This window comes from Centropristis striata, chromosome 12 (genome assembly GCF_030273125.1).
Source record: "Centropristis striata isolate RG_2023a ecotype Rhode Island chromosome 12, C.striata_1.0, whole genome shotgun sequence".
NCBI classification, from domain to species: domain Eukaryota; kingdom Metazoa; phylum Chordata; class Actinopteri; order Perciformes; family Serranidae; genus Centropristis; species Centropristis striata.
The window spans coordinates 33,002,820-33,016,025 of NC_081528.1; the positions used below are offsets into that span (position 1 = coordinate 33,002,820).

At 35.7% G+C, this 13,206-nt stretch overlaps 1 protein-coding gene across 1 annotated transcript in view; it reads right to left on the reverse strand.

The window, feature by feature from the left end:
- mrpl11 (mitochondrial ribosomal protein L11) overlaps nt 1-8,427 on the reverse strand; it is a 53,130-nt gene extending 44,703 nt beyond the window's left edge. The window contains exon 1 of the mRNA XM_059345987.1: nt 8,314-8,427. The gene's annotated coding sequence lies outside the window, so the exon portion shown is untranslated. The remainder of the gene's footprint in view (nt 1-8,313) is intronic.
- Nucleotides 8,428-13,206: the final 4,779 nt, after the last annotated feature.

Sequence of the window (13,206 nt, forward strand, 5' to 3'; positions counted from 1 at the left end):
CATTCCCATCACTGCAGCCTGGATCCAAACCAGGACCTTGTACTTGAATAGTGATGACTTCCAGTCTAAACTCCCTGCATGTATTATCTCTGCTTGCCTGTGATCAAATCCCAGCGAGGCCGTTTTCTTTACTGGCTCCCCTGAATTACATTTCCCTTTCCCCATCATGTTCGAACGGAGAGACAGAATGTGTTACAAACTGCCCGCTCTCTGAATAAATCTAAAAAAGCAACAAGCCACAACAATGATGCATCTGCAGCAGAGATGGTACCTGAGAAATGTATATATAACTGCAGGCAGACAGTGTGTTTTACATATTTTCAAGCACCTTGGCTAAAGCACATGAAAACCAGACTGGTGGGTTAAAAACAGGCTAAAGTTACAAGTGAAAAACTCATATCTGATTCATAACAGGATATGTTGAATTTGAAGTCTGGACAAATGATTTTTAAAGCCTGCATGTGCCAAAAAATACACGTTTTCAGTGCTCACGACATCATTAGACTATTTATTGTTGTGGCAGATATTCAGCACCAACATATAATGCAAGGAGAGGAGAAGGAAAAGCATTGCAGACGCAGATTTAGACGATTACATACACACCCATGTGCACACACATTTAAAAAGCATCACAGCCATCTCCAGGCAACATGTGGATACACAAGGCTCTGACATTATAAAATCCAGCCTTCAGAACTACGGCTCAGAAATTGCAAGCCAACTGTGACTGCAGCCAGAATGTGACAGTAAAGCCTCTGAACTCTGGAGCCATCTGCCCCCCCTGGGTCTGAGATCCTGCTGCAGCTAGACCTGATATTCAGAGTGCTGGGGAGGGATGATTATAGCAGCGTGGGTGGGCAGTTAGTGAACTTGGAGATGGACACCAGAATTGACAGGGCTCTAACATGAAATGCTCCAGCTACAAAGAAGCAAAAGTCAGAGCTCGATTTTACAGCAAAAGGAGTGCAGTTTGAAAATGACTCAGCTTTTTTTAAACACTATGAGCTGAAAATCTTTTGTCACCGATTTTCTCTCAAATTGTAAACCGCTCAGGCATACAGCATAAAATAGTTTTCATAACGGACAGCATAAACACTGATAGGTACTGATATCGGCCAATAATATCAGTCAACAGATATATGTGTTGCGCTCTAATTATATCTATAAAAAAATAAAAATTTGTCGATAACCGATATGGAGGCCAATATAGTAATTTTTTGAGCTGAAATTAAATGAAACTTTTTATGTGGAATGTGCACAGATTTTTCACCACCATGCAAATGTACCCAGAGAGCTACTTTGTCACATGTAAAACTTGTTTTACATTGTTATACATTATACAAACACTGTATTACATTGTCAGCCAATTCTATAAAGGATAACTGAGAAAATAAAAAATAAATAGGAATAAAATAAATAGCTAAATAAACAATTACTGTTCAATTTCAGTCTATTTACAAAAAGGAATAAAAAAAATAATAGCTAACACCATTTCTAAATCACGCAAAGCAACAATCTCTGCATTATATATTAAGTTAAAAATAGTTTTCATAACGGACAGTATAAACACTGATAGGTACTGATATCAGCCAATAATATTAGTCAACAAATATATCTGTTGGGCTCTAATTATATCTATTAAAAAAAATAGTGAAGTATGCATGCTCAAGATTATGATATTTCTTTGACCAGCAGTCAAGAACCCAAAAACAACAGCAAATCCTCACATTTAAAAAGCTGAAACCATCCAGATGTTTGGTGCTTTTACTTGAAAAATGACTAAAACTATTAATAATCATTAAAATGGCTTTGAGAACAGCTCAAGCTTTAGTCCCATCCAACACCTCTGGTATGGGCTCCAGCTCCAACTGAAATGCTCCAGTTACAAAGAAGCAAATGTCAGAGCTCGATTTTACAGCTAAAGGAGTGCAGTTTGAAAATGACTCAGCTTTTTTTAAACACTGTGAGCTGAAAATCTTTTGTCACCGATTTTCTCTCAAATTGTAAACCGCTCAGGCATACAGCATATAGATCACTGGATTCCTACAGAATAAAGTAGCTACACAAGATTATGTTTATTTTTCATACTCCAATCTTTGCTGTTTTTGCAAATAGTACTTAACAGTCAATAGAGGGAAAATCATTCTTCCATTCAACTGCTCACAACTCACAGACAAATACCCTGTGATGGAGGTCCCAGGACCAAAAAACCCACCGATATACACCATCTGAACTCATGAACTACATCACAGAACAGATATTGGTCCCTCTAATAGGCCATTTTTAATTTGTCTTTATGAGCTCTTCATGGGTGAACTATCAGAAATAAAAAGTGAAGTACTGGATCACGCGGGGTTTAAATCACGCGTCATAAAGCAGTGAAGGCTGTCAATTTCACCATTTTTCTCCCTACTTGTCTTGATCTGGACATCTATATATCATAAACACCATATCAAACACTAGAGACCATCTTGGGATTTAATAATCACACCAGTGGCAATGCAAATTCGGGCCAATGCCCCCTCCCTACTTCTCACTCGGTCACTTTCAGCAGCCTTGCTTGGACCACACCCATCTTCAACTTGCATTTTGATCTCAACAACAGACCTGTTACACTGCAAAAAAAACAACTTGTATTTTTTGGCCTAAAACAGTGATTTAATTTGGTGAAACTTGGAAATATAAATTACTGACATTTAGGGCAATAATGTAAGTTAGCACAACAAAGGAAGCCAGTTGTCTGCTCAAAAACAAGTTGGTGAGTTGTTGTTACTTAGATCTTTAAGTTGGGGTTCAAAAAAAGGGACAATAGTTCTGCTAACTCTTATTTCTTTGTTGTGAAATTAGGTCATTAGCGAAAGCTAGCGGCTAACTGATGCTAGTGGGTAACTGATGCTAGCGGCTAACTGATGCTAGTGGGTAACTGATGCTATCGGCTAACTGATGCTAGCGGCGCTGCTTGTTACAGCTAAAAGAGTAGCCATTAGCGTATCAATGCTAACTCAAAATTGTGGTCACAACATTAGCTGACATTTCATAGCGGCGTTACAATCGTGCCAGAGAAATTCAGTCGAGCAAACTCAAAAACAAAACTTAAAATATTTAGTTTAATTGTCCAACTTAAAATTTTATCGAAGTTTGTTGCCTTGAAATTTTGAGTTCACCCAACTTTTCTTTTTTGCAGTGTAGAGTTATGTGACTGCATGTCATCTCAGTTTTGATGCTATTGCAGTGACAAAATCTGTTTGCAGACTAGAGCTCAGTGATATGGACCAAAAGTCATATCCTGATATATTTAGGCTGAACATCAATATACAATAAATTTCCCAATATTTTTATCCCAAAGTGAGAGCAAATGTTCAGTCAAAGCCAAATATGACATGTCACAAGTAGTTTTATTGAAACCGTATTTAAATTAACATAAATACTGTATAACAGGAGTACCTTTTTAAAAAAATCTGAATCTGAATTAAATATATTTGTATGAGAAAAGAATAAGGAACATTACAAAATAACTCAATATGACAAACCCTAGTGAGGGCAGCATGTATATATAAATATATATATACAGTGAATACGGAAAGTATTCACAGCGCTTCACTTTTTCCACATTTTGTTATGTTACAACCTTATTCCAAAATGGATTCAATTCATTTTTTCCCCTCAAAATTCTACACAAAATACCCCATAAAGACAACTTTAAAAAAGTTTGTGTGAGATTTTTGCAAATTTATTAAAAATAAAAAACGAAGAAATCACTTGTACATAAGTATTCACAGCCTTTGCGATCAAGCTCAAAATTGAGCTCAGGTGCATTCTGTTTTCACTGACCATCCTTGAGATGTTTCTACAGCTTAATTGGAGTCCACCTGTGGTAAATTCAGTTGATTGGACATGATTTGGAAAGGCACACACCTGTCTATATAAGGTCACACAGTTAACAGTGCATGTCAGACCACAAAACAAGCATGAAGTTGAAGGAATTGTCTGTAGACCTCCAAGACAGGATTGTCTCGAGGCACAGATCTGGGGAAGGGTACAGAAAAATTTCTGCTGCTTTAAAGGTCCCAATGAGCACTGTGGCCTCCATCATCTGTAAATGGAAGAAGTTTGGAACCACCAGGACTCTTCCTAGAGCTGGCCGTCCCTCTAAACTGAGTGATCGGGGGAGAAGGGCTTTAGCTAGGGAGGTGACCAATAACCCGATGGTCACTCTGACAGAGCTCCAGCGTTCCTCTGTGGAGAGAGGAGAACCTTCCAGAAGGACGACCATCGCTGCAGCACTCCACAAATCAGGCCTGTATGGCAGACGGAAGCCACTCCTTAGTAAAAGGCACATGGCAGCCCGCCTGGAGTTTGCCAAAAGGCACCTGAAAGACTCTCAGACCATGAGAAACAAAATTCTCTGATCTGATGAGACAAAGATCGAACTCTTTGGCGTGAATGCCAAGCGTTATGTTTGGAGGAAACCAGGCACCGCTCATCACCTGGCCAACACCATCCCTACAGTGAAGCATGGTGGTGGCAGCATCATGCTGTGGGGATGTTTTTCAGCGGCAGGAACTGGGAGACTAGTCAGGATTGAGGGAAAGATGAATGCAGCAATGTACAGAGACATCCTGGAAGAAAACCTGCTCCAGAGCGATCTTGACCTCAGACTGGGGCGACGGTTCATCTTTCAACAGGACAACGACCCCAAGCACACAGCCAAGATATCAAAGGAGTGGCTTCAGGACAACTCTGTGAATGTCCTAGAATGGCCCAGCCAGAGCCCAGACTTGAATCCCATTGAAAATCTGTGGAAGGATCTGAAAATGGCTGTGCACCGACGCTCCCCATCCAACCTGATGGAGCTCGAGCGGTTTTGTAAGGAGGAATGGGCGAAACTAGCCAAAGATAGGTGTGCCAAACTTGTGGCTTCATATTCCAAAAGACTTGAGGCTGTAATTGCTGCCAAAGGTGCCACAACAAAGTATTGGGCAAAGGCTGTGAATACTTATGTACATATTATTTTTTCGTTCTTTATTTCTAATAAATTTGCAAACATTTAAAAAAAACTTTTTTAAAGTTGTCATTATGGGGTATTTTGTGTAGAATTTTTAGGGAAAAAATTAATTGAATCCATTTTGGAATAAGGCTGTAACATAAAGAAATGTGGAAAAAGTGAAGCGCTATGAATACTTTCCGTATGCACTGTGTGTGTGTATATATATATATATATATATATATATATTTTTTTTTTTTAAGTCTCTTTTTTCTTATATATGTGATATTTTCTAAGTCTCTTTTTGTACACTTTTTTAATGGCTGTATTTTACTTCACTAACTCATTCAGTATATGGTATATTTTTTTTATTTTTTTTTACACTGTTTCTTTATATAAGGCCAATATAGCAAATAGTTTCTTGTACCTGACAAGTTTCGTTACTGAGGTTACAGTGAAGACAGCGCTTAATTCATAGTAATTGGCTTTCAGACAGTAATATGCTCTATTTACAAAAAATGACTGCATTGTATAATGCAACAATATTGCAACAAGCTTCAGCACTATACTGTGTTTTAGTCTACTGTAAAAATCAAAGAAATGCAGGATTTAACTGTAATTCAGTATGTGGTTTTATCACAGTACCATAGTGTAAAGTAGATAACAGTAAGGGAACTTTATAATTAACAGTAGAATGCTGGCAACACTGCTGCCAGTATTTTACTGTTAATTTACAAGACAATTGTTTACAGTGTGGTTCTAAATGTAGAAATAAAGCCTCAGTGTTGCTGCCTTTAGCTATGGTTTAATATCGAGCATTTAACACATTAATTTAGATCTGTGACCAAACATTCTTCATACATGCCGTCAGGTTACTAGAAGTTCATCCAGAAGCTCCAGCCAATTAGAATTGCAAATCTTCTGTGGCCATGGTATAAATGATCTTAAATTAACTGGAAACGCATATCTTGCATATATGCACAACATGCATATGTAAATATTATTCAAATCTCCTCACACGATATCATACAACAATACACTGATAGCATGTTAACTAACACATACTTGGCCAATAAATTTGATATAATAGTTTCACAGATGATTAAATATTTGGGGCCTGTGACCCAGCTGTTTTAGGTGAAATGTTATTAAATCAATAGCTAAAAAGCATAAACCCTTTCATGTTTAATGATAGAAAATAATCAGGTATTAACTGGCAGGTTTTAGGGCTGGGCAACATGACCAAATATTCTGTCTATAAATAATAAATACTTATAATTAATCGTGTATGAACAACATGTTCAACCCTATTTTTGTAGCCTCCATACTCTATGCTAGCAGAACAGTGCCTTAAAAAGGACCAGAACATAAAGTGTCATCCAAATGATGCATTAATGCAGTTTAATGCAGCATATATCATCATATCGCTCATCCAGAACAGGTCTTCAGTATGCTTTTATACCAGTTTTTCTCAAACTGGGGCCACAAAGTCATTACAGGGGCACACAGAACCAGGGGAAAAGGATATTTTCACTTGCCAAACACAGATTTTTATTAATAACCTCATTCATCGCTGCACTGCATTGTAATAACTGCTGGAACGAAGCCACTGGCATTAATGTTATTAGTTCCACCTTTCCTTTCCTGCTTTGACAAGTCAAATGTCTGCTGTGATAAATGCTGTGAATCCGACTCATTTGGTTGATTAAGAAACAACAGAGCTTTGATGTTGGTAAGGCTATGAGGATTCAGGTGAGTAAAGTTTAATAAGACAGGGAAGAAAAGAAGCACGTCAAATCTAATATGGAGAAGACTTTTTATCTCTCGAGTTCACTGTCAAAATAGAACAAGAGCTTCTTTATATCATCAAATATTTATTCTTATTCAATAAACAACAGTTAAGAATCAATGTCTCGGGAACTCTGCGGTTGGAAACATAAGAAAACAATCAGACAACTGAGCAACAAGATTTTGACATAAATATTACTAAATCCTGATTAGTACATGCATGTAAATAGTCACGATAATTACTATATCGTTAGATATATAAAAATGGACACGATAGTTTTTTCTGGACTCAATATACTGACTTTTTGTGCTTTTTTGTTTTATCTTTAAAGAAATGCAGCAAATGTTTGACAGGCAGTATGAATTGCCAAAAAAAAATATATTTCTCAAGCAGCCATTCCAGCTGTTTATATGTTATTTTAATAATAACATTATATAATACATATAATACATATTATATAATAGAGCCTGAAAGTCCTTTTTGTTTGTTTTGGTTGTAGTTTATTTATTTATGTTTTATTTATCCAGGATATTTTAATATTTCTTTTCCACATTTCAATTCCAATGTTTAATGTTCTCGAGATTTTAAAAAATGAATTGCTGTGGAAAAGCATGTAGTTATTATGCTCTAATATTGTTATAAAACTAAAACAACATCAATACAACGATACTATTGTTTATCGGGATAGTTTCTGGGGAAATATATCGTCCTAAAAGATGTGTTATGGTGACAGGCCTACATGCAAAAACACAAAGGAAGGCATCTCATAACTGCTCCAACTTTAGTAGAAGAACGAAAAAGCTCAAAGTAAAAAAACAACATTTTGGGGGACTCTTTGATTTCAAAAGCACAACATTAACCACAAAAGTTAACAGGGAAATAGAGTCTAGACAGCCACCCAGCTGGACTGAGGGAGGTGTTGCAACATCTCAAACTTTAAAAAATTCACAATAAAGAAAAAACTTTGGACATTTGGAAACCATTTATGGCCCACACTAGAACTAAGATTTAACCCCCCACCCACTCCAACGAAGTCTCATTTATTATTTGCCAGCTTATTGAGTCTTTGGAGGCCATTGCATGAGATAAGCCTCAGGCCTTTAGATATTTTGTGCAACATCTCTCTATCTTCTATCTGTAGTGATGTGGATCGGTTCTGTTTAGAAAAAAATTGTTTCTACATAAACACATGCAGCACATTTAACTATCAAACTGATCAGATTTCTGCACAAATGAGATCTTTGACTGTCTAGACTTTTTCTTTCACCCAGCCACGTGATGAGGAGCTACTGTAAGCCTGATGTAATGTGTGAAGAACATAATTTAATCTTTAAAACACTTATAAAACACACACTTCATTAAAAAGAAGCTCGACGCTGAGCTGCTTCACTTTGAGTCACATTGAGCAGTGAGCAGCTACAGACACGTTACCCGTGAATCCCTCCGAGGATCCATAAAAACAGCGTCAAACTTTGATAACGGATCAAAGAGGACCGTGTTAAACTGAGACATAAAGACAAAGAGCTCAGAGTCTCCTCACCTGTCACTCGTCCTGTACCTTCACGCCGTTAGCAGCATCCTTCAGGGCGCAGCCATGTTGGATCAGTGAAGGCAGCGGGTCGTTTGCTGCAGATGATCAGAGAGCTGCCCCCTGCTGGAGCGGAGGACCACCGGGGAGCACCTTGGGGTCCCGACCCCAATTGGGGACGCGAGATGATTTCTGGGGGTCGTCAAATCATTTTGGAAGTCAGCTCTGTCTCCACTGTGTTAAAGTGTTCATGTGTTAATGTGTTTTTGTCTTTTTGGTCATTTAATGTATTTTTTGCCCATTTTGTGTGTGTGTTTTTTTTTAGTAATTTTTGTGTCTTTTTTGGTCATTTTGTGTCTTTTTTTTGGTCATTTTGTGTCTTTTCTGGTCGTTTAGTGTCTTTTTTTGCCCATTTTGTGTGGGTTTTTTTTTTTAGTAATTTTGTCTTTTTTTGGTCATTTTGTGTCTTTTTTGGTCATTTTGTTTGTTTTTTTGGTCATTTCTGTCAATCAATATGTGCTGTGTGTGAGTCTGAGTGTGTGTTTGTGTGTGTGTGCATGACTAAATGCGTGTGTGTGGCATTTCAAAGTGGCTGAGATCAGAACAAAGACTTACACAACAAAGACTCAGAAACATATTTACAATTTAGACGTAATGTAAACACAAATAACATACACAGAATAATATGAAGGACAACCACAACAACAACAACAATGAAAAAAACAATACCACAGTACAAAGGAACACAATGAAAACAGACAAACAAACAAAGAAAAAAAGAAACATGAAAAAAAGGAACATGAATTTAGCCCAAACAGAGATATAGAGACTGATAGTATACACAGATTCCAGGATAAAAAGAGAATCATATGAAAAGTTAACTAAATTCAAAGTAACCCTTGGACCACAGCAATAGCTTTAGACCAATTGAGTTTGGTTTCCGGTCTAGCATTATTAATCCTGGCTGTTGACCTCTCAAGAAAACAGACATCAAAAAAACAATAAAAGCCAGGTTCTCTTGAAATTCGTGACAGGTTCAAACCAGTTCTTAATGATGGTTTTCTTGGCAGCCGTAGAGGCTGCTAGTATTATTCTTTTCTGCTGAAATGAAACCAAAATGTTGGGATTAGATCCAATAAGATATAGAATAGGACATAAGGGAAGAACTTTATCTATTATAGTGTTAATAATATCATGCACTGCAAAAAAAGAAAAGTTGGGTGAACTCAAAATTTCAAGGCAACAAACTTCGATAAAATTTTAAGTTGGACAATTAAACTAATATTTTAAGTTTTTGAGTTTGCTCAACACTGAATTTCTCTGGCATGATTGTAAAGCCGCTATGAATGTTAGCTAATGTTGTGACCACAATTTTTAGTTAGCATTGATACGCTAATGGCTACTCTTGTATCTGTAACAAGCAGCGCCGCTAGCATCAGTTAGCCGCTAGCATCAGTTAGCCGCTAGCATCAGTTAGCCGCTAGCATCAGTTAGCCGCTAGCTTTCGCTAATGACCAAATTTCACAACAAAGAAATAAGAGTTAGCAGAACTATTGTCCCTTGTTTTGAACCCCAACTTAAAGATATAAGTAACAACAACTCACAAACTTGTTTTTGAGCAGACAACTGGCTTTCTTTGTTGTGCTAACTTACATTATTGCCCTAAATGTCAGTAATTTATATTTCCAAGTTTTACCAAATGAAATCACTGTTTTAGGCCAAAAAATACAAGTTGGCTTTTTTGCAGTGTAAATGACCATGCATAAAATGACCACAAAGAGACACTAAACCGCAAAAATCTGCAGTACAAATACACACAAAACCAAGGCAAATCGTGGAGCCACTACAAAGATATGCAAAATAACCATAAAACCACAGAAATATATGCAACAACTGCATAGAGATGCAAAACAACTTTTTTTTTTAAAAAGAAGAGGCATAAGCATCACAAAGTCTGTGTACTGCTCCGGTGTAGGAGGGATGGTGGGAGTTTTTGCATGTCTGTGCCTCAGGCTCTCATAATCCATCCATGAATGTTTCAGCATATATCACATACAGTGGCGGTTCTAGACCAATTTTACTGTGGGGGCCAAGGAGGGGCCAGTGTTTAATCAGAGGGGCACATTAGCACATGAAAAAATGGCAAAGATGATATTTAAGCATTCAAAATCTTTGAATGTCTTGAAAAAGACACAAAATGACCAAAAAAAGACACAAAATGAGAAGACAGAATAACACAAAAAAAACCACAGAAGACATAAAAAAGACAAAAAAGACACAAAATGACCAAATAAGTCACAAAATGAGAAGACAGAATTAAAGAAAACCCCACAGAAGACATAAAAATGACAAAAAAAAGACACAAAATGAGAAGACAGAATAACAAAAAAACCTACAGAAGACATAAAAATGACAAAAAGACACAAAATGACCAAAAAAAGACACAAAATAACTAAAACAGACACAAAAAAGACACATAAATGACACCAATGTCAAAAAAAGACACAAAATGACACAAAAAGACACAAAATAACAAAAAAATACATAACAACAGACACAAAATTACCAAAAAAAGACACAAAAAAGACACAAAAAGACACAAAATGATTTACAAAGACATGTAAAGACATGAAAAGGATTCAAAAATGGACAAAATAGCCCTATAAGACTCCATAGAGTTAAAGTATTATACAATGTACACTGGGTTTCTTTTGTGTACAATGAGATATTGTTTGAACAAAAAAAAGGTTTGAATTGTTCCATTGTTCATCGTTATAAATTGACCATTTTATTATTAATTTGACACAGGGGCCACAGCAGGGGCCAAAGCTTCTTCACAGGGGCAGTGGCCCCTGTAGGCCCCTGTGCAGAACATCAGCTTGTTCCAACTCTTCATAACTCTCAGGTCTAATGACTCTGAAACCCAATTACTTATTCAAACCCAAGACTTGATGTTTTTTGAGGCTGAACCACTCCATCAAACATTAATATTCCAGATGTCTTGTGCATCTTTTCCCACACATCTCCACCCTCAGCCTCTTCAATCTTCAGTCAAATCTGAAATAAAGTTCACATGTAGAGTCACATTCTGCAGCCAGCAGTTGGTTTCAGCTCAACATTCTGTTGCTAGTAGCAACAGATACTGACAATGTTCAACTCACAATGTTACATCCTCCATTCTGTCAGATCTGCGACCAGAAAAAAAATATTATATTCTTAGTTTTTTTATGCATTCATTTGTTTTTTCTGCGTTTAGTTTACAGCTAACCATGTTAGCACTTATGCTAGCTGTCTGCCGCTAATGGGTTGCTTCTGTATAATAGGCTTCAACAAGTTACTGTTTACTGTTGTCCTAATTATATGGCCACTACAGGTGAAAAGGGATTTTTTTAAAGTTAGTTTTCTGAAATGTTATGATTAGATATGTAAATGAGGGGTGAACTCATTAACTATGCGCTAATTTGCATATGTTTCCAGGACAGAAATCTGAACATTGGATAAAGCAAATTTAAATTATTATTATTTCATTTTGCTGATAATATTAGATTCAAAGTTTTTTACGGAAGGGAATTGGGATATCTCTTTTTTTCCATTTCAAAATCAGAAACTGCCGTCAAAAGCCATAAAAAAAACAATTCTTCATGTTTTTAGGAACAAATTAAATCAGGGTATGAATTATATATAGACAGACTCCTCTGTAAAAAAAACCCTTCAGAATAAAGCTAGGAATAAAATTAATAAGTTTGGTGAATGTAAGTGTAGCTGAAGTTGAGATTTATGGCTCAGAGTATGAGAAAAAACTCTTTCTGAGAAAACAGCCCTTAAAGATTTCATACATTCTTCATGGAAATAACTATTCGAAGACAAAATATATAATCTAATTCATAGCAACAACAACATAGAACATGTAAAACACATAATATTGTGCAGGACAATGGGTTTCTAATGATGCCTGTGATGACGAGGTTTAGACTACGTTTACAGTACTACAAGCATCAATACAACGCTAACATAAAGTACATTTAGGAAAAATCTTCAAAATGTAGTAAAATATGCACTGAAATGTTTGTTTGGGGTGTTTTCTTAAAATAGCCCAAAAAATTTACCAGTGCAAGAAAAAACAATGTTTTACCCGCAGTATTTCGCCTTAAGAGCGAATGAATAAAGTAATATTGATTTGATTGATTTAATAGACGAAAAATGTATAGGTATTTTTTCTCTTTTAATGTGTTTTTATATTTCTAGTTTAATAAGGCTACTGTGCAGCACTTCCTATTGAGATGTTCCTTTTTAACTGTTGATACCTGGTGTCTTCCTGCCGCAAGGGACTCATCTCATTTCATCTCAACAGCTTTCTTTACATTAATTAATTAATTTTCTTTACTTTTATACATAGTTTTTATGTGTTTGTGCATATATATATAAAATATGATATATATATATATGATATATGATATATATATGATATATGATATATATATGATATATATCATATTATATATGTATATCATATATGATATATATATATATATATATATATATATATATATCATATATCAGAATTTTACCTACTGATATTTTATTACTCAGCATGCATTAATCTCCATGTCCTTTTATTAATTATTCTAAGTTGTTGTTTTCAATCTGTACAGCTTTTTGAATTACAATGTATTTGTTTGAAAGGTTCTATATAAATAATATTTGATTGATTATCTGATTTGTTAGTAATAAATATACTTTTGTTTTGACAATACTAGTATATTAACACCTTCTGTTAATGTATTGTTTGTAATCATTATATTTTACATTATTATTTGCATTTCATTTCTTTAATTTAATTTCAGTTGTTTTTACTGTTCCGTGTATTGCTACTGAATGCTGTTCTTATTACTACTATTAATTATG